The 18,703-nt window shown below is 37.8% G+C and overlaps 1 long non-coding RNA gene across 1 annotated transcript; it reads left to right on the forward strand.

Annotated features, from left to right (window-relative positions):
* The first annotated feature begins 782 nt into the window (after window positions 1-782).
* LOC120322570 lies at window positions 783-14,926 on the forward strand. Its single transcript, XR_005562346.1, has 3 exons — window positions 783-857; window positions 3,877-3,963; window positions 12,513-14,926. It is a non-coding gene; the product is annotated as an uncharacterized LOC120322570 (long non-coding RNA).
* Window positions 14,927-18,703: the final 3,777 nt, after the last annotated feature.

Consider the following 18,703-nt stretch of genomic DNA (forward strand, 5'->3'; position numbering starts at 1 on the left):
TGCAAAAATAGCAGGGCATAACAAAGTCTTGTTTTATTCTTTAGCTTCCTCTGCTAATTCTTGAATGCTGATCATCACCTCTGTATAATCAGTATGATCATAAAGAACTTGGAGCATTTTGATTATGTTGTCCTAGCACTTCCTAGTATTTTTTTCTTTTCAAAAAGTTATTTCTCAGAAGATGTTTTGGATAGAAATATCTTCTGACATAAAAATTATTTATCATCCTGCAGTTAATCGAGACATTTAATATTTTTCTTTTAGGGGGGTTATTTTTCAAACCTGTAAAACTCAAACTTTTTTTTGTTTGTTTTAGCAAACAAAAATATATAAAGAAATAATTCCCTTTTACGTATCATATGGCTGGAAAGAAAAATTATACAAACATAGAATTACTAGTTCTTTGTAAAATGGAGAAGAGAGACCTCTACAGTAAGTAGAATTATCGCCTTATTAAATATGAGTGACTGTTGCTGGAAATTTTCCCCAAACCTATAACTTCTGTTCTCCAGCCTGCTGTCACTGAGATTGTCAGAGTCACAAAATGCATACAACATCTCCAGCAATGTCACACCTCTGGCCTACATGTGCTGCAGTGTTTGACTTTGTCCTCTTCAGGGTACCTGTCACCTACAAAGCAGACAGCCTGCAGCTCCCGCAATCTGGCCCTTTTTGGAGCTTGGCAGAACACTCAGAGAGCAACTTATTCACAGGGTGTGCTTGTCATCATCACCAGTCCTTCCTTTCTTGTGTTTCCACAGCATTGCAGGTAACGACAGAATGGATTATTTGATAATTCGAAATAGACATTAGGATACATTTTTTTGGAGGCGTCTCACCCATCTCCTTCCTTATCTGTAAGTATCTGGAAAAAAAAGGATTCAGCTGACTTCTAGCTCTGCTTTCCTCTTCACCTTTCCTAGAGTTCTGCTCCTTAAGCCTTAGCATCAATTTTTGCAGCTAGCAGAAAAGATACTTTCAGACCTTAAGCAAGTCAAGCCCAGTTGAAAAATACAGGACAATACTGCAAAAAAAAAGGATTTATTTTAAGTTTCATAAAAGCCAATACAAGTATTATTTGAACAAAATGTTGAAAACTCACAGATACTAGTCCTATGGGAAAACATTTTGGCATATCAGAATTAATTCCTACTGAAGATGTGATATGATACCATAAGTGTATGTCTAATGCATATGTTGTGATAAGACCATTGTCAATGATTAAAATGTACTTAATAATTATTCAATAAGAACGGATTGGCAAACATGGTTTAACAGGCCACAAATATACATGTAAAGTCAAATCACTCCTTTCTTTTTTCCCTGAGTGAAAGTCTTCATGATATCGTAATGTTGCAAAACTAGAGACAAGAACTTGGTTCACTGATCTGTTACAAGAAGAAGTATATATTTTTATATTTGTATATATATAGGGTATATTTTACATGTATGATGCACAGGGAAAAATAGTTTTGCATTCTAGTTTTCTAAGTGTTTATTAAAAACAAGATCTTGACTGCGGATTCAGTAATATAAACAGGAAATCTGCTAAGTGGAAGCAATATGCCTAATACCAGTATATAGTTATTTCCCTGACAATGGAAAAATGAGCTTCACTAGTACAAAGCTTCTTCGTAACAATTTCCCAGCAACAAGAAAGCTGAGGGACAATTTTTAAAAATACAGGAGATTTGGAAGGCGTAGCTTTTGCCAAACAGGCTTGTGAAAACAACTTTGTACAGAAACTGCACTGAGACTTTTCCTCTACATCAAATCAATCATGTATAGATATTTGTAGAAAGAATTATTCAGATTCCCAAAGGAATTTAAGTGTATAATGATTCTGAGGAACACCAACAGAGATTTTCAAGGATCTTTAACAAGTTAGGAATTTAGCTCCCATGGCTTAATCTGTTTAGTCAATTCTGGGAAAAAAAAAAAAAAGGCTGTTTTAAAGACTTAACAAAAAAAAAATCTATAAAATTACTGTTAATGGTTACACTAATGCCATATTTTTCTAGAAAACCATTTTTCCAAGGTAAAAGTGGTCTAAACTGCAACTCATAGAAGATTGACTTATGTGGTTTAAGGACTGCATTGCACTTAATCATATATGAATTTGATAATTTCAGTAATGAAAACACAAAATTAAAAAACCTGTAGAAGAGGTCATAAAAAATGAAGTTTATTCTGAAACTCGGAATAAATTTTTTTGTCCTACTGAACCAAACAAACCAGTCTGAACATGATACTTTTATCTCTAGAACAGAGACTTTAAAAGCAAAAATGGTTTATTTCACTCAGCAGTTTAACTCAGTTCAAAGACCCACACGATTAAGTTTCTTGCAGAGCTCTGCTGCAACCAGATACTGACAGATGAAACAAGTCTTTTCATTTTAACTTCATTACCTGCCATAGTAGTCAGTTATGCCTGATCATGTAAAAATATATCATAATTTTTATTGAAGCCCATAATTTAATGTCAAGATGTTAACCTTTCCCTATATTACTATTTTCTTCTTACAATTTTTTTAGCATATGGCTCTTAACTCTTCCAGCTAAACCCCTCATGTTTTAACTGCAGTTGCCCAGAATAAAATTGCTATTTCTCATAAAGATTACATTCATTTTACCTTTTTGAAAAGCTTCTTGAACTTTAGAACTGCCCTCAGCTTTCTTCAGTAGATGATTTTTTTCACTTATTTTTCTACCTTCCATTTCTAAGTTTCAAGGCTACAATTAAAAGTCAGTTTGTTTTGGATTTTACCAGTCAGAAGCAAACAGGAAACTCATAAAAGACATGGAGTCAGTCTAATATGTTTGGAAACTGTGCAATAAGCCTGGTATTTTCATTCTATAGAGGAAACCCAAGACTCTGATGGATTGGCAGGAAGAATTACCAATACTCTTTCTGCTGTTAAGTTTCACTAGAGGTAGAAATGTTAAACAGAGGGCTAAACAGAAGGTGGAGATTTGAGATAATTTTTCAACAGGTTTTATATAAATTTGTCAAAAATAAGTTCTCCAGAAGGTATTTGGCTTGCATTTATAACACTAGGAATCCAGTCACTACTTTCACATGAAGGCAACAAAGATGGAAAATGAAGGCAAAATTGCATATTATATTAAGATCCAATTTGTAAACATCAAACTATCCATGCAAGTTCCTAACTTGACAGTCCTTTTGTGTGCAGTTGACTCCTCATTCTTACCTTTGGACTACTCTGTATTTTACACTTTGAATTAATAGAGCTTTTCAATTTAGTGACTCAAATTAAACTTTCAATTTCACAACTTACTGCAATAACTTTTGCTAGATGTAAGAAAGCAACTTGCTTGACCAAAAGACTCCAGCTGTTAAGAAAATGAGCACCTGGCAATATTTTGGGATACTGGCTACAGTTCAATAGCTACTTATACAGAATATAGTCTAGCCTGTTACATGATACTTTTGGTATTTTTCTTGCACATATAATCATGAATGCTATAAGCTCACTGGGTGGTGATAATCCATTCTATGTATGGCAAGACAATTTTTTTTTAAACCCACAAAGAGCTGTATTTAATATTTTTATCTCCCCAAGGCTATGCTAAGAACAGAAATTAGTGCATGATCTCAGACAAATTGCATTAAACCAAATGGGATCTTGAATAAAAATAATATTATTTAAGTTATAAAATGTTCTACTTGAAACTACTTAATCCAAATGACATATTTTTAGCACTGCCAAGAGCGGTAGATTTGCAACTACATTACAGAATTCCCGTTTAAAGCCAAATAAAAGGCAATTGCACCACTGCTTTTACAGAGATTACATTTATATACCTGTGTATGTAATGTATGTATCTTTATGGTATTCTCATTCCGATGTACAGCTGTCTGCATGCATAAGAAGCAAGGGCAAGGAGGACTTGCATCAGCATTTGGGAAGATGAGAGTGTGCCAGTTGTCTCCATCAGAAGGTAATAGAGGTGTGGAGGTGGGAGGTGTGACTGGGAGCTGATCCACAGGACCTGTGGCAGGGAGCACACCAAAGGTGGCAGGCACAAGGCACCAGGGGCCCCCTCAGAACTGTGGCCTTCACCACACCGTGCTTACAGTAATACAGATGTCTCTTAACACTAAACCCAGACACTTATTTAGTTCTGAAGACACTGTCACGTGGCAAAACTTTTGGTGGCTCCCTCGTGCGAGTTGAAATATGTATTTATGAGTGGCAAAATTTTCATAGAATCACAGAATACGCTGAGTTGAAAGGGACCTACCAGGATCATCGAGTTCATCTCCTGGCCCTGCACAGGACCATCCTCTACACTCAAACCATGTGCCTGAGAATGTTGTCCAAAGGCCTCTTGAACTCTGTCGGCCTTGGTGCTGTGACCGCTTCCCTGGGGAGCCTGTTCCAGTGCCCAACCACCCCCTGGGTGAAAATATTTTCCTGATAAACGACCTAAACCTCCCCTGGCTCAGCTCCAGCCTGGATTCCTGTCACTGGTCACAAGAGTGAAGAGGTTGCTACCTGCTCCTCTGCTTCCCCTGATGAGGATGTTGAAGACTGCAGTGAGGTTTCCCCTCAGCCTCCTCTTCTCCAGGCTGAACAGATCAAGTGCCCTCAGCCACCCTTCCAACAGTTTTCCCTCCAGACTCTTCACCACCTTCATGGCTCTCCTTTGGACACTTTCCAAAGGCTTCATGCCTTTTCTGTGTTGTGGTACCAAAACTGCCCACAGTACTCAAGGTGAGGATGCACCAGTGCAGAGCAGAGCGGGACAATCACCTCCTTTATCTCTTTTATGATGGAGAAGTCTGGTAAGAAAATTCCAGGATATACAAACCAAATATATATAGAAAATGACTGCTCTTCCTTAGTGTGTGTAGGAGACTCATCAGAAAATAGCTCTGTCTTAATATCCATTATGCTGAGGCCCTTCTACAGTCCCTGTCAAAGGGAGAGAACCTGAACAACGGCCTAGGAAAAAACTCCTCAATTTCTTGTACAACAAACTCCCCACTCAGTAAAGTACATAATGGTGAAAACCCACATGAAAATGCTTCAATTTAAGCACTACAGAGGATTCTGTATGACCTCAGTGCAGATGAAGTGCAGAAATGTTTTGAAGTCAGTTTAAGCCCTTTTTACAGGAATCAAAATAAACTACAAATAGAGCCAATCAACCACAATAATATATTTAAAAAAAAAAATAGAGGGCTTTTCCTCTATGCTACCCATAGGGGTTTTTTTCAAGATTATATATAATATTTTTCCTGAAAAAAAAAAGTCTTTTTTAGCCATTTCAAAAGTTTCCAGTACATGGTAGTAACAGCATGAGAAATACTGTAAGTACAGAGAATTTAGCAGCCTTTTTTATTTGGGTTTTTCTGGTGCTTTTGTTTGGTTGGTTGGTTTAGTTTGGTTGGGGGTTCTTTTAGGGTTTTTTGTTAGTAAGTCATGTGAAGCAAAAAGATCTGTTTTTGTTTGTTGACATGGATAAACTTCCATTAATATGAAAGTAGGTAGAGTTAAGCCAAAGCTGAGTATACAATGAACAGGAACAGGGCCAGCTCAAGGTTGAGGTAGGATTATCTCACTAGTTTGATCCAAAATCAAACCAGTGACATTGTTTTTACAGAGCTGTGTGCTTCACAAATTAAATATTGTTTCAAAAGTGGTCATTGTCAAAGAACAGTATAAAAGGGAAGAATAAAGTACAAGAAACTTGTAACAGGTTTAGTGTATTGCATATATAGATATTCTGTCTTATGTTTCTGCCGTATAATCTACTGAATGCAAACCAGTGCAGAATTTGGTTCTCTGGTTACAGTTTCTGGGAACTGGAGCCCCATTTACAGTTTCTGTACACGACAATTTTTGCAGTGTGCAGCCTTCTAATCAGCCAAGACCCTGCTGACACTTAGGAAATGACTATCCCGATATTTTTTTCCTGACTTGCTTCACAGAAGAATTTCAGCATTATTCTTAACTGTGCATATTACCCAAAATAGTTCTGGAAATACGTGTTGATCATTTAAGAAAAGTGGTTTTTAACTGCTACCAATACTAAGGCAATTTCAATAGCTGAATTGCATCAAATGATACCATACCTTCACTTCTATATAGTTCATTTTAATTTCTTATCACCAGTCTTCTCAGCCATTTTCCAGGAAAAAAAAATACTTTCTTAAATTACACGTTTAAAGCTTTGTAAAGAACCACAGCAAATATCTATAACTTAATGGTCATAAGGGTTATAATTAGATTAACTTTTAGCCTTTACTGTTTTCTTGTTCGGACATGCTGAATTGTTTTTAGGATATTAAGTTTCATGGGTTCACGTTGTGTTGCTTTAATTGTGTTCGTTTTAATTTTATCAGTCATTTTGAGACAAGACAAAAAAAAAGGATGAGGGGAAAGTGACTATACAGTACATTGATTGTTTGCTTTTCAGTTTGTCTCTACCTCTTGAAATGATTATGAGACTGTGTATACAAAATTTTCATACTGTTTTTCCATCTCAGAAATTCTACTCAGCAATTAACTTGTCTTTATTTGTTTCTACAGGTTGCTGCTTATTGTTCTGGTAGTGTTTTTTTTATTGATTTAATGCACAAAGTGTTCAGGAGGCCAAGCTTTTTGACTTTAAGCAAGTTAGATGTCACAGTAGGATGGGAAAGGATGGGGGACTTTTAGGTGCCAGCCAATTACTTGGGCAGCACAGATGGCTTGTCTGCTTATTAGTCATTGTCTGACAAGTCAGAGGTCAAAATGGGAACAATTTTAAGTGAAGATTTGGATTATTTATTTAAGATATATTCAACACAATATTTTCCTTAAAATATGTTTTCCTTCAAATGCTGGAAGCACCTTTTTAAAAACAAAATTGTGAGAAATGTGGCAAGGGTAAATGAAAGATTGAATGGGAATTAATTATTGTACTGGCCAGCATCACGTAAACTCATTAGAACGACTGCCATAGAAAACTACATGGTTTTACCTTTCTTTTCCTTTATTAAGTAGCCAGTATTTGATGCCTTTGTATTTCCATTAGGATAATGCACTATGGATCAGTCATCTTCTGATATAAACGAGTGTAATCTATAATAATGCAGAGGAAGCTGAACATAATAGGAACAAAATTCAGGCTTTTCCATTGAATTGTCTACTCCTTAACTTTGCTGGAGTGATTCAAGCTGCTTGTTTCTTCTGTCCTTCTCCTTATTTCTGGTTGCTTCATGCAGTTGTTAATGCACTTCTAGTTATTAGTATGCTGACTTTTGTATTTGCAGACTATCTTAAAATAATTCCTTGGTCCTTGCTCCTAATTTCTAACAAACTTGCAGCCTCATACAGTAGCCTTCTGTTCTTAAATTTATTGTTAGAAGAACTGCAATTGCCTAGACTCAACTAAACTTGGATGAAAGGGTGTGGCATGCTTATTGAATTTAAGTAGATTTGTGATGGAACAAACACATACATGGGAGGAAAATTAGGGAGAACAATGTCAATAGCATGGAAACATTCTTGGAATGAAATTATAATTTAGTTTTGCTTCAAAATGACTATTTCAGGAGTTTGTTTTCTGTTTTTCAAAATAAATGGTATAATGGTTAAATGACAAAATTCATCAATTTTGAAGTACTGATGAAATTTAAACTGAATTATGAAACAACTTGCTTTATTGAGTAATTTTGAGCTTAAGAGTGAAAATTTATAAATTATGCCAAATGTCATGCTGTCAGAACTGCTTTTTCCACAGTGCCAGCAACATCTTTCTCTCTTGAGTACATCTTCTTAGTCTTATTATCTCTTTCTCTTGGCAACGAAACTTTGAACCAATTAATGACTTAGAATCACTTTATTGCCAATGAGGGATCTTGTCAAATACATTTTGAAAAAGCTGAATAGAGAGCAGGCTAATTAAATAACCTTTGTAATGATTCTAAGAATTCCTGCCTTTTTTTCATGAGCTCCCTCACCTGATCCTATAGGTGTTAGTGTTCCGTGTATCCTTCACATTCAGAATTTGTGTAGATCTTTCGGGACTTTACACAGGATCAATTTTAAAACTTAGTTGTCTGCTGTGATGGACTGACCTTGGCTAAGGGACAAACACCCACCCAGCCACTCTCTCACTTCCCCCTCTCAGCAGGACAGGGGGAGGAGGAAGAGTGGCAAAGCTCGTGGGTCAGGGTAAGAACAGACCATCCATCAATTGGCCACAGGCAAAACAGACTCAGCTTGGGGAATTTTTTTTTTTTTTTTTGGCCAATTAAATTGGATTTGGATGGTGAGAAATAAAGACAACAACAAAAACACCTGCCCCATCCCTTATTCCCAGGCACTTCATTCTCTGCTGCTCTGCTTTCTCCTACTGAGCCATGGAAGAGGGATGGGGAATGGGTGTTGCGGTGGATTCAAAAGAGCTCCTCTCTGCTGCTCCTTCTGTTTTCCCCAGCTCCAGCATGGGTCCTTCCCACAGCCTGCAATCTGTCAGGATAAACCTGCTTCAGTTCCTTCAGGCCACAGTTCCTTTGGTTCACACCCACCTGCTCCACCACAGGGTCCTCCATGGTTGCAGTGTGTCGATCTGCTCCGCAGGCTGCTCCTGGAGCACCTCCTCCTTCTCTCACCTTGGGGCTCACGGGGCTGTTTCTCACACCATTTTTGTTCCCTTTTCTCCCTATCTAGCATTTTCTCCTCTTTCTTTACTGTGCTTTCCCAGCAGTGCCACCAGTCTGGCTGATGGGCTCAGCTGTGTCCCATGACAGATCCAGTGTGGGTCTGGCTGTGTCCAGGACAGGGTAGCCCCTAAACTTTTCTCACAGAGGAGCAGCCCCCCCATGCTGCCAACACCTTGACACAGACACCCCACATTTCATCCCTCTTTTCTTGGAGTACTTTCAAGGTTTTGCAGATGCTGCTGGCTTTTCCACTTCAAATCTCACATTTACTTGCAATCCATCAATAACCTAATTTAACATTGAATCTTAGTGATTAAGTGAAAATGTGCTCTTTGAAGCTCGTACTCATGGGAGGTGGGGAATTTGCTTCACGTGTGACAAGCTGTATGAGCTGCATAATATCATTTACTATCCTTCTTCACTGGTCGGGATAACTCCTTATTCTCCTTACTCTAGAAAAAACCCCAGGAGTTTATAAGCTTTGTTATGACCACCACTCATCACCATTATCTTAAGAGTGATGAGGCTTGCCTTTTTTTTTTTCCTTTTTTTTTTAATAAACATAATAAACAATTGGCTCAAGCTCTGATACCCATGAACTCTTATGCTGGACAGGTGGGAATGAAAATTACATTGTCTTTGAGGACGCTGCATGTCATGCCTTGCCTACTGCTTTTATTCAACTACTATTTAATGAATAGTGAATATAAGTATTATTTAGTTCTCCATCCTAATCCATCAGATAGTTATCAAACTAGACTCTGTGCTGTGAGACTTAACTCAGTGATCTTATCTCATTATTTATTTGAGTAATACTGTAGTGAGAGAGAGTTGTGCTTCCCAGTTGTGGTTCCTCAGTGAATTTGGGACAGGGAAAAGAGGGAGGCACATTAAAAACAGTATTCCACTACCATGCACCCTGTGAATAAAGATTAATGAGAGATACAGCAGAGTAATGTCACCTCATACAGGCTCTGGAGGAAGAACTTTGCCTCGACTTGGGTGCTGGTAGGAGGATGCACAGCACGTACCCTGTCTCTTAAACGTGAAGAAAGTGGTGCCTCAGCTTTATGCAGCACATCTATTTTGTTTGGAAATGCATAATGAAAACCTCCTTTTTACGGGTGGCATTTTGAGCCACAGAGTAAGTGCTTTGTCCAAAGTCACGCAGCTGAAACAAAGAATTGCATTTGGATTTTCGAAAACTTAAAATTCAGAATCACTGTCTGTGATCTATCTTTCCAAAAAAAAACAACCCACCCAAATCAAACCAAGACTAAAAATTCACTGATATTGCAAAGGAGGATGACAAACCCATCCATTATATGACTTCACTTCTGGGATTATTAAAATGCACACGGATTTAGACAGCCATTCAAATGTATATTTTTATATGTATTTGTGTTTAACTAGGAAAAAGCTCAGTAGTGCTTGTTCCCCTAGGTTTGACCCAGACTTGTTTCTAATTTATGAACCCTAATATTTAAGCAATTTAAAGGCTAATGTTGTTTATAGATGTTGGATGCTAATAATCCTGTTCTATTGTATAAATATGTATTTACACTGTGAAAACCTTATGAAGCTGAATTAGAGGCAAATGTAAATATCGGGGTTAATTTTTGCACATTTTCGAGCACATACCAGAAGGGAAGAGTAAAATTGGTCATTATGAGTACATAGTGATGAAAAATGGCTAGACACAATAAAGGATAATTTCTTTGGTTTCCAGAGCATAATGGAGTATGAATCATATTTAAAATTAATGACTGAGAAGACAGATCATGATTTGAATGTCATCAGCAGCTATTTTACTCCTCCCTAGAGCTGCAACAAGCCTTTTATGAGAGATGAGTTTCTGCAAACAGGCCCTTCTAAGCTGTCTGAAAGCTCCTAATTTATAACTGAGCTTTAGAAAATGTTTTATTTTTACTTTTTTCTGCGCTTGGATTAAGGGGAGCAGACTGGGAACACCTCTAGAAACCACTAGTCCAGCAAGTAATATGCAGTTATTTGTTTGCAAGTACTTTTTCAAACCTGACTTATTTTAGGGGGGGGTGATGTTGACAGTACCTGTCCTCGTTTTCAGATGGTGTGTAGCCCTCCTTTATCCTTTTCTAGTTCTGAAATAAATTTGAAATTACTTCATTGACTTCTGGTATTCAGAATTAGAATGTTTTCCCAGGGTGTCTTCTGCTTGTTAGTGGGAAAGGGAGAGGAAAAAGACAATATACAGTATCTGTCTGTGGAAAAAAATGGTGCTTGCCCTCAGCATTTTACAAAAAAAGTGGACCTCAGAGCATGTGCCAGTATTCAGTTTAGTCACTGGAGACACAGCACAGTGGAGTGGGGCATGATACTGTTTCTCTTTAAGTGAATCTTTTTCTCTTGCTGTGTACGTGTGGTAGGCATTAAGTAAAGACAGTTAGTCAATAGTGAGTCTTTCTCAAGCAGAAGGCATCCTGATGTTTTTGATAGTCAAATATATTGAGCAACAATGAAAGAGGAAAACTGGGGGAGGGGTGTTGGCTTCTGTGAATGTGTAAAGTAATTCATTTTTTTTTTTATTTTCACCATCAGCAACAGTTCTGAAAGTTGAAGTCTGCTGCTGGAGATCAAACTTTTAATAAAAGATGAAGCATGCCTTTGTTTCAAAGGACTGCAGTTTAGACCTCTCCTGACATCCAAACTTTGTGTTTACTAAAGCTGTTATGTACTTTCAGTTCACAGGCTGTCCTTAAGCTGTTGGAGTTATTATAGCACTGTATTACCTTTCATTCTACCTACCAAATCTCTCATGGCTCATTTGCTGTGCTCAATGATATTCTGTGAGATTGTTTTCATTTTTCAGTAAACTTATATCACAGAGTATCCCAGATCTAGCCATAAGTGTATTTCACTGACAGGCTCCTCTCTCCTCTTCCTTTTGGAGCTGCCTCTTGAAGGGAGCAGCCATAAAGCACGGCCAGTTAGGATCCCAGTTTAAAGGACCTGCCAAATTATAGCTCTTCAATAGGCACAAAGGCAGGATCACAGGTTGAAAGCAGGCATTGGAATAGTTCATTTTTACAAATGGAGGTAGACCAGAAGGGATACTTCCATGTATAATACCTAAAATAATAGTCTGATTTCTGGTTTAGGGCATCATTCCTCATGCTGCACTGTCCTGTTTATGGTCTTGTAATGTCAGAAACACTTTCTATTGTATTTAGGTTCTCGTATTCTATGGCAATATCTAGAAAGATACAGAAGCTATTCTGTTAAAGGTAGCTGAAATTTTGTTGAAAAATGTTCCCCTTCATGTTGTTGCAGTATATTGTTTTGTAGGAGCTGAAATGGGTACAGTGAAAGTTAAGGACTCTGGTGATCTGTAGCCTGGCAACTACTGCAGAGGCCTGAGGTTTAGAAGTTCTTGATCTGGTAAAAATGTTCCTGGGGAGATATATATATAGAAAGAGAGAGAAAGAGATACACACACATGTGCACTCATAAATAAATGTATGTATTTTATATATTTGTGTGTGTGTGTGTGTGTGTGTGTGTATAAAATAACAACAACAAAGTAAAACCATCTCTCTGCATGCTACTTTTGTACATCCTGGGACACAGTATGCTGACCAGTACGTGGCAGGATCTGTTGTCTTAATGAATACTTCCTAAAACAAGAAAGAAAGTATTTCAATACACACACACACTATTTTGTATCATTTTCTTGATAAGTTTGCTTCTTGTTTTAGTGTGATGAAAAGCTAAGTGTCAAAACATTGGAATTTTAAAGTGATTGCTGTCTCTTGATCCGTTATAAGGGTCATTTTCCATTTGCACTCTCAAACAGGCTCATGGACAACAGAGACAAACTCTGCCCCTGAAGACTCCTCAGTTATCAAAGCACAAGGACTACAGGGAAGTACTCATCTTTTTCACATATGGACTCTTGGAAGGGATGGTAATGGTGGGAATTCCATGGGGGGGGGGGGAGGCAAGAATAAATGGAAGGCATCCTCTGGTGGAGGAAGACAAACAGTGCAACTTATAAAACTTCTAAAAGTTGTTATCTCTAGGCATTTCTCTGTTGCACTTTTTATTTTGTATAAGACATACCTGGTACAGCATTGTGCTGTTTAGGAGTGGGTCTGATGGTTTAGAAGGGCAGCCCAAATTGTATATGAACAGCTTGTTCCAATGCTCATGGAAACACATTAGAAAAACATTACACAGAAGCAATAATTTGAGATCCCAAACACGTTTTTTCCCCATTAACAATATTTTAAAATGCAGAAGGCACTTCTGTGAAGCATGAAGGATGGTCAGGGGTAGCTAATGAGGCTGATAGGTACAATTGCTGCATGCTTGATCTGCCTTGGATCCTAATGCTTATTTGGACATTCTTATTATTGTGTGGGTGTTAAGTCTGTCCAAGCTCATAATCGATAGATATATGGTCACTCAGAGGGTTTATGTCTCTGTCTGGGAAAGCTGGAACAAAGTGATCAGGATATAGTTTGTTAGGTTCATACAGAAAATTTCTCATAGAAAATCTGAGCAGACTAATTGCTGGGCATTAGCATGGGAGTCATATGAGCTGTGATAATGATTTGGATAATGAAACCCCCACCTCTGGCCATCACTTTTTCACCTACGGGGTCAGTAAAGAATTTATTCAACCTTGAGTTGCATTTTATAATTGGCTATTTGTATCTGGGAAGATTTTGGTACTGCACAGTACCTTCAGATAATCATTCACTGACTATAAAAGGGACTAAAGTGCATCAGAAGGAAAAATGGTTGGGACCCACTGTTGGAAAATATAGAGTCAAAACCCCCATAATTTTCAGTCATGGATCTTTGAGCTCTAGAGGAAACAGTCTGAGCTGACAGCTTAGCAATAGCTTAACAGATTTATAAAAACTGTATATCAAGCAAATGATATCTTGGTGTTGCATGCACATACTGAACCGAGTAGGGTAGTGTTTTGCTAAATGTAGTTTTGTTCTGGTGATGTGACTCCTCAATCTCACAAAAGGGTGGCAATTTCCCACCTTTAATTCTGCACTGGTTGTTGTGGAACATCACACTAATGAAAGTACCCCTAATAACAGATGCCAAGCAGTAGAGGACTCTTAACAGCCTGAAGGTTAACAGTGGAATATTATTCAGTTATTTGCTAAAACTTGAATTCAACATGAGATGTGGCTACAAATTCCCTCATCCTGTGTTCAGATGCCTAGTTGAGAACAGAATTTGGGAGTCAAATTTTCTGAATTGTAGCACATGCAGCAAGAGAACTGTTAGGAAGCAGCTCATGCCTTATATTTCTCCAGAAGGCAATTCAGCCTGCATTTCTTTATTAGCTGCATAAAGAGCCCAGGGAAAGCACGATTTTAGCTTAAGCTGTTTTTGAAAAGACTTTTAGACTCGGGTTTAGGCATTCTGAGTTTATTATCCGAGGCACATGGGCACAGGTGTCTGTCAGTGTCAGTGAGTTAAAATGCTGCCCCCAGCAAAGAATTTTGCAAACCTCCCCAGTGGGAGCTGTGGATTACTTCCCAGGGAGACCCAGGCCCCTTCTCCAAGAAGAGCTCTTGTGCAGCTGACTGGAGCCTCTGAGCTGACGTGGGGTGCTCTTACCTGCCATTTCACACCCACAGCAGTGCTAGTTCTCCATTCCCAAAAGTACAGTCCTACAGCCAGGTGGAAGGTGGAAAAAAAGATACTTAGAGCCAAGAGGTGACCAGGAAGAGTTTCTTTAAGTATCCCTTGTCTTGCACCACCTGTTCAAACAGGGAGCTGCTTAGGACTTGGTTTTGGCTGGCTACCAGCCCAAAGAATTACTGGATTTTCACTAAAGCATTTCAGTAGTTCTGGTTAGATGTTTTATCTGTAGGAAAATTGCTTAAAATACACCTAAGTTTTGATCATCTAGGTCTCAGATGTGACCCCAAATCTCCTGCTCTCTGGTTGCCTCTAATGACATGACTTTTACGTGGATATTCTTCAGGTATCAGCTCTGCTCGTGGGCCTACTCCTGTTTGAAACAGTTATGTCAGTAACTTCAGTTACTATCAGATCAAAATCCAGATAATGTCCACTAAAATAAAAACCTCTGGGTGCTCAGCACACACTCAGAAGATTAGATAGCTGTGGATACCCTCTTCATCATGCTATTTTTCCAGGACACATGAGAATAAAGAGATCTTTATCTTCAAGAAAGTTTCATAATGAAGGTACCTATCATCCTAGGTAAAGAAATAGTACATCAAATCAGATTTAAGCTATTTCAAGTGTTTTTCTTATCTTAATTTAAAAAAAAACCAAAACAAAACAAAAAAAAAAACAACACAAAAAAAACCAAACAAAAAACACAAACCAGACAAAAACAATTAAAAAAAATTTAAAATAAATCCAAACCCTCAATAGTAAAGAAGGATACAAAGAAATCATAAATAAAAAATTTTCTTTATTTAAATTTTACTTTTCAAACTATTTCTGCCTTCAAAATTATTCCACAATTAAAATTCAGTTAAGTAGATCTAAGTATTTCATTTAAGTAGTGGAAATCAGTAGCGTTTATTTTTCCCCAAGCTTCTTAAACCAGAGATTTCCAATCATTTTCTTAACATAATAATTGGAAAAGCATTCATTTACTCTATTTTTAATTTAGCTAGTAATCTGTTTCTGATCTGAAGGGGTTCATTCAAAATATACATTGATTTTATTAAGAAAGTCCCAAGACCACTGCAAGTTTTAGAATCAGTCTAAGGCTTTGATTCCATAAGACTATGATTTTACAAAATGAAAGTAAAATATTTCTGTAACTTTTTAAAATTTAGTATTGTTTCAAAATCTGATTTTTGGTGATAAAGCTTGAAGGCAAAAATTGCAGTTACAGCATAGGATAGCAGAGGGATATCTCAGACAGTCTTGCTTATTGTGCCAGCAGAGAGGTGAACTTCATCCAAAAATCTCTATAAAATCCAGTCATAGGGTGGATCTGGGCCATAACTTTGCTAGGACCTTGTCAAACTACATATTCTGTGGTTTTTACATTCCTACAGGACATCCCACACATACTGGGGTTTTTTCTAGTTTTCCCAGGAGAAGCTGCACCATTGCACTGTGGTTCTCAACTAGAAAACCAGAATCCAGCACCTGTGTGTCTTGGCAGAGAGCTCCAGCCTGCTCACTGCCTCCTCCTGGGCAGGTTTTAGGGCAAGGACACAGCATTGTTGGATATTTTGAAGGATTTGCTGTAAGCTGGAACTGATGCTCCCAGGGGCTGGACCATAAATGTAAACTCAATGACCAGGTGATGTGGCAGAAAAAGGGGAAAAAAAAAAAAAAAGGTGTTTCAAAGTCTGTCCTGCTGTCAGACCTCACGGGAATTTTAGATTAAGTCTGCTGCCTGAATTTTTGCTGGAAACAGGAGGGTACAGTATCAGGCAGTTTTACAAGTGTGGCTGATGTGCTGAAATATTAAAAAGATATTTTTTTTTTTCCTTGTGCTTTTGACCTGTGAGACATGAAGCTCTGAGAATTAAAGCAGCAGTGCAGTTTAGGTTTCAGTTGTGAGAAATGGAGAATTCTTCACGTGACAACCGCTGGGTTAAGTGTTTGTTCAAAACCAAAACCAACTCATGAGTAACATAGGCAGCTAAATTGCACCATCTGGAGCAAGAGGCAGATGTAAGCATCTTTATTTAAGAATCAATTTCTTGCTGTTTATGAAAGATGTGTGGAATTAATTCAGTCCTTTTTTTGTCGGTAGCATCATTCATGGGAAACAGCTTTGTGTAAACATCTGGAATATAAATTCCTTAGCCATTTTAGGTAATAGATCCAGAATAACTGTTAAGCATTAATAGGTAGGATTGCTTAAGGACTTCAGACTACTCGACAGCCTGGACAAAGCACAGGCAGATGCTTTAAACAGACCAGAAGGAAGGCTGATAATAATAAGCAAAGCAGGGAAGTGACCTTTTATTGTGGCAGGAACTGGAAGCATCACCACACACCTCAATACAACACAAGGCACAAATTAGACAGAACCGTCCACTACACCTCGACAATCTTGTTTTCCATCTGGTGCTCTGGGCCTTCCAGGTCTAAGCTGGGCATTCAGAAGGTGAGGCACATAAAATTATCAGTCATCTTCTAAATTTTACAGAGAAAGTGGCATTTTCATAAGAATGCAGCCATTTTGTTTTCACAGTACTAATTGGTCGTCAATGATTAATGAAATGGTAATTGGTTTTGCTACTGAAAATTAGAGGGCTCGATTCACAAAATTATTTTATTCATTCAGTGTTTACAGATGGAAGGAAAGGGGCATATGGAAAATAATTTATAGGTGATCCTCAGAAACTTTTTAAGCTTCATCTAAGTTCGTTCAAAGTGAATATATAAATATAAAGATAAAATAAGGCAGTAATCTATGTACATTCAGGCAGAAACAGACTATGATTTAGAGCCTCTTAGGATAAAAAATAATGAATGAATAAGACTGATTAATTAAAACTTAACATTAAGTTGTGCTCTTTTATAAAGGTCCATCTAGTTCAGTGCAATTTCTTTCCAGATGGAAGGCATGCATAGGATAAATTATGCTCACAGAAAGAAAGAAAAAACTTCAGTGAGACCAAGGCAACCACTAATAAAGTAACCATTAGCACATTTATAGAGCTTGGATAGGGGAAGATCTATTGAAAGAAAGTACTTTAAAGAAGCTGTCCACCAAAGAAACATAGAAAAGTTTAGATTTTGAATATATGGCTATTTTCTCACGTTGAGAACTCTGATTCAGTTCCAGATATATTTTATGGACTGTATAATTAAAATGTGTGCCTAAATGCAAATGTACATTATACTACTTATACGGAGAAATTTACCGGCTTAATTCTTGAGATGTGAGTTGATACACCCAGAAAGGCCAAAATCATTTGTTCTTCAGTGGATCTTTGTCTCCAGTAAATAGACAGTCACCATCAGGAAGCTGGATTTACCAGAGACTCTAAAAACCAGGCCCTGGTAATTCTGCTTGGCGAAATTTAATTTAGATTTAATTAGAGATGGACTGGAGTCAGGATAATGGTTTCAAGAAGCTGTTGTTAATCCTGCAGGGATAAAAGTTACCTCTGTTTGATTGGACCTCCCATTTGAGAGTGACCCATGAAAATTTGACTTTTGGGTTAGGTGTCTGTAGCCACCATGGACTCTCAAACCAGTGTCTGGGACAGAATTGGTGCCCTTGTCAGCAAGGTGACAGACACCTGTGCATGTGTGACAAATTCCTACTTGTCACAGTTCCTACTGGTGACCTATCAGCACCAACACTGCTTATAAAAACCCTGTCTGGGCTTATTTGTCATGGGTAGGGAAGGCAGCTGCAGGTACATAGGATTCCTCTTGCTCACAGCCCTTGCCCAGCTCCTCTCTTCCCTAGAGCAAGTGCTCCCATCCTCCCTGGTCCTGTCACTGTGCTTCTAACCACAACCAGGTCTTTTATTTTTGTTTTATAACGATTAAATATAATTTTTAATGACTAAAATATTATTTCTTTAAAGGTATCACGCTTTAAAAAAACATCCATGCATTTACCTACGGTAAGAAAAAAAAAAGTTAAAATTCCTATTGTGACTCAAAAGCAATAAAAATCCGGGAGAAAAAAACCCCATCAACAACAAGTTTAAGATGGTGGCTTAATATTCTCAAAACGTCTTCAGAATATCTTAATTAGTATTTTTGAAAACAGAAGTTGTCCAGTATGGCGTAACTTCCTTTTCAGTTGAAAAAAATTAAACTGGTTTTTGCCCTGTGCTTTGACACAGCATTGTCTGGTGATCTGAGAATCCTGTAATGGCACCGAGCAGCTCAGGAATGACTGAGGAGCACCTCCACTCCCAACACTATTTTCCTGTCACACAGTGATGCCAGAACTTTTAAAAGGGTTGTTCTTGCAGCGTTGTTTCTTCCAGGCATCGGGGTATCTGTAGGTTGCTGGTCAACGGTTGCTTCCTCAATTGTGATTAT

This window comes from Pipra filicauda, unplaced genomic scaffold, assembly GCF_003945595.2.
Source record: "Pipra filicauda isolate LSUMZ 115617 unplaced genomic scaffold, ASM394559v2 scaffold131_size2509542_pilon, whole genome shotgun sequence".
Taxonomy (NCBI): domain Eukaryota; kingdom Metazoa; phylum Chordata; class Aves; order Passeriformes; family Pipridae; genus Pipra; species Pipra filicauda.